This window comes from Phyllostomus discolor, chromosome 4 (genome assembly GCF_004126475.2).
Source record: "Phyllostomus discolor isolate MPI-MPIP mPhyDis1 chromosome 4, mPhyDis1.pri.v3, whole genome shotgun sequence".
Lineage (NCBI taxonomy): Eukaryota > Metazoa > Chordata > Mammalia > Chiroptera > Phyllostomidae > Phyllostomus > Phyllostomus discolor.
The window spans coordinates 188,640,186-188,644,302 of NC_040906.2; the positions used below are offsets into that span (position 1 = coordinate 188,640,186).

Below are 4,117 nucleotides of genomic sequence, written 5' to 3' on the forward strand. Positions count from 1 at the left end.
AGACTCAGGCGCTGAGGAACCCCATTTCGGTCAACAGCAGACCGCGTATTTGACAGTGGTCCCATAAGATTACAATGAAGCTGAAAAATTCCTATTGCCTAGTGACAAGGGAGCTGTTGTAACATTATTCACATGTTCGCGGTGATGTGGGTGTGAACAGACCTGCTATGTTGCCAATCGTATAAAAGTATGGTACATGCAATTAGGTATAGTAACTAATACTTGATAATGATAATAAATGACTATATACTGGCTTTTGTTTTTAATATATAATAGATATAGTATATAATATATATAATTTTAATATATAAAATGTATTATATATAATACGCATGTATATACATGTGTATACAATGGTTTATGTGTTTATCATGCTATACTTTTTCCTCATTGTTTTATAGTGTATTCTTTCTACTTATGAAAATGAGTTTGCTATAAAACAGTACACCGCAAGTCGCTCTGCCCCTCGGCGGTAACTGTCTATTGGCCCTTTTCCTTAACTCCCAGGACTCTAATTCACTGCCATGTGCTCTGAGGAAAGGAACCTCTTCCATGAAGGGCTTAACTTCAACACCGATGAGCAGGCTCTGGAAGATCAGTTCAAGGGCTTCAGGCCAATGTCTGAGGTGGCCGTTGTCAAGGCCTGGGAAACTCAGCAATACCAGGTTTTTGGCTTCACTGCCTTCCCCCATCCAGAGCATGCCTCGGATGCCATGACAGCCATGACTGGAGAGTCTCTGGATGGTCCCGATCCATTTGGAACATGTGGCAAGTCAGCCCGTGGAACCAGAGGGGTGCATTTGGGGCCCATGGGCATGGCCACAGCTACTCTAGAGGTGGTGGGGACAAAGGCTATGAGAGTCACGAGCACAACAGTTGACCTGGAGGATATGGATATTGATATGGATATGGGAGGTCCAGAGACCATGGTGGCAGAAGCCAGGGTGGTTATGGACACTACTCAGGAAGAAATTACAGACAGTTATGAAAACTGAGACAAGGCATGCACACATCACATATGCGAGGAATGAAACTTCTGATCCAGGACTGTCCTTCCAAGTGGCAGTATTTATAAAGAGTTTTGGAGCTGCATTGAAACATCTGTTTCAGTCCATGAACCTCCATTTTTGAACTGAGCTCCCAAGGTAGCTTGTTGAAAACCTTTTGGAAGGTTCCATGTGTTCTTAATGTTTTCTTCCCATTTGAAGACAAACCTGGGGCATTTATAGAGCCTGGTACTTTTCCTTTGACCAGTTTTTTAGTTTGGCTCTCAGGATTGGTTCTGGAAAAAAAATGTTTGACCATACTGATTTATTTTTTCAGAATAATGTGCATCTAGGGACATTTTAAAAACTCAGACACATTGTTTACCATAGTTAGGAAACAATTTCCAAACATAACTACAAGACATTAAGAACATGATTATTTAGAGGTTTGGGTTTTGTTGTTTTGTTTTGTTTTGTTTTTTACTGAAGATCACTGCCCTGATTACATAGATATTTCTTAAAATATTTGTGAATGTCTTTTTTTAAAATGTTTGAAAAAAATACTTTGTTCTGTTTCGTGAACCACTTAGGATGTCTGTCATGGACCTGATTAGAAAAATGACACCTACAAAACAAAACAAAACAAAACAAAACAAAACAAAACAAAACAAAACCACGCTATGCCAGCAGCAGCCTCATACCTCTCATTTGCTAAGTCTCTTCATTGCGTCATTTCTCTTGCACTTGATTTAATCTGAGGCTGTTTTGCACAGAATCATGCCACACAGGTTTGGAGCCGAGGAGGACTAGGTTATACCGGACAGCCTAGGTGTGTAGTGGGCTGTACCATCTAGGTTTGTGTAAGGGCTCTCTGCGATGTTGGCACAATGATGAAATCACCCACATGACCATGTACAGAAAAGCAATGGACGCAAACAAAGGAAATTACATGATCGGCTATAGCTTAACACATATTTGGCTGTTGGTGACTGTTTGTCATCAGCATTCTGCTTTGGTAACCATGGGGCATTTGCAGGCTCTGATTGCTGTTTGCTTACTAGGCTGTAGGTCTCCAGGGCCTGAGAGCCACAGCAGTGCGGGGGGCCTCGTGTAATTCATTTAACCAGCTTCTGCACGCTTTAAGTTATATGATTTTTACAACAGTTCTAAGAAGTAAATACTATTATTATTAACCTCTTTTTATACACAAGTAACTTGAAATGTATAAGGGCAAATGCAAATGAAAACTCAGGGGTTGAATGACCCCTGTTGAAAACAAGGGAAGAGAATGCAGGTCTCCCTTTTCTTTCAGAATTTCTCTGTACTTTTCAAACAAATATGTGATTTTTTTTTTAGTGGCTAAAGAAACCTCTTGCCAGTCTAAAAACTCAGAAATGTTCACAAGACTGAGAGTCATCTCTTTGAAATGTAATCGTCAAGGAAGATTGGTGTCCTGGCAGGAGGTGGGCCTACTGGTCACCTGACTCCAAATTGCATAACCCGTGTGTTGTAATGGGTTGGGTCTCTTTACCATGGGAAAGAGTAAAATGTCTTTCTGTCTTTGCGGTCCTTTCAGTCGCTCGCCTGTGGTGTGTATTATGTTCTGATTTAATGTTTATTCAATAGTAAAATTGTTTCCTATCTATTCTACCTCCGAAGCAAGGTTTTCTGGGTTGGGAAGAGATTTCACTTTTAATTATATTTTCCCAATAGGTACAAAGAAGTTAAGTAACTTGTCAATGACACCTTGTTGCTGAGTGGCTGAGCTCAGATTGTGAGTTCACCAAACTGCTGTTATTTTACGAGAAATGACGTGTAGCTCTTAATTGTTCTTTAACTCAGGCTTCTCCACACATCATTGTATGACTAGTGAGGCCTCCACATTTAATCCTCTAGATCAAGTGCCTCAACATTAGGAATATTGACATTTTGGGTCAGGTGAGTCTTTGTGTAGAAACTGTCCTGTGCATTGTAGCGTGTTGCACAGCATCCCTGGCTTCTACCCACTAGACGCCAGTAGTACACCCAGCTGCCACAATCAAATGTGTCTCAAGACATTACCAAATATTTGGGAGGCAAAATAACCCCAGGTGGAGAACCATTCTTTTAGCGGAAGAAGTAAGGAAAACACACACACACACACACACACACACACGCACACACATTCTCTTGGCAGAGAGCAGGGAAAGGAGAGAAGAGGAATCATAGATGAAAGAAATGCTTTACCTCTCACAGAAGGGCTAAAAGCCAATGGTCTCATAGTTGAGGTTGCAGCCTTCTAAATTTTGTTTTTTCAGAAACAAGAAGAGACCAGGGTTGGGTTAGCAGTGACCTCGCTATTCTTTCATCCTTTTTCTTTCTGATTGGGTTGAAGAAGTAAGTGTTTGAGAAGAGCAAGCCACAATGAAATCTGTTCTTTTTACCAAAGATTTGGGCATCTCTAATGTGTCCCATGTTTCCCTATCTTTAGGGAGATTTAAAGTTTTGTTAAGTCCCCAAAGGCTTTTTGGAAGGGGTGGGGAATTAATGAGTGACGCCAAAGACTGTACTTCAGACCTCACACAGCTGCAGACCACAGCGCAAAGGAGACTTCGTCATGGAAAATTCTCAACTTAAAGCCTAGAAACAATCAAACAAAAGATTTTTTTTCCTGCTGCATTAAAAAAATGGTGTCTTTTCTATCGTAACGAGAAACACACACACTCATCTTTTGCAACAACACGATTTATGAACTGAAAACCAACCTAATTCACGTTGACCCTTCGGCCCGAATATTCTGTACTTTAAACGTACTTTAGAACCAGTGCTGTCCTTGTTCAGTGGCCATTTCCCTCCAAGCTGTGTCAAGGACTATTTATTTCATGCAGTCAGCAAACAAGTATGTATAAGATCTGCTATCTCATTCCCAGCCAGGGTACATTCCTAGGTTGCAGGCCATGACCCCAGCAACTGCACATTGATGTCTCTCTCTCTCTCTCCCTCCCTCCCTCCCTCCCTTCCCTCTCTAAAAATAAATAAATAAAATCTTTAAAAAAAAAAAAGATCTGCTATCTCTGTAGCACTTTATGAAAGACAAAGAATCATAAGAACCAGTGTCTTAGGTCATGGTTATGAGAAACCAGTTTGGTATC

The 4,117-nt window shown here is 40.8% G+C and overlaps 1 pseudogene; it reads left to right on the top strand.

The window, feature by feature from the left end:
• Window positions 1–513: 513 nt before the first annotated feature.
• LOC114495097 lies at window positions 514–1,208 on the top strand (annotated as a pseudogene).
• Window positions 1,209–4,117: the final 2,909 nt, after the last annotated feature.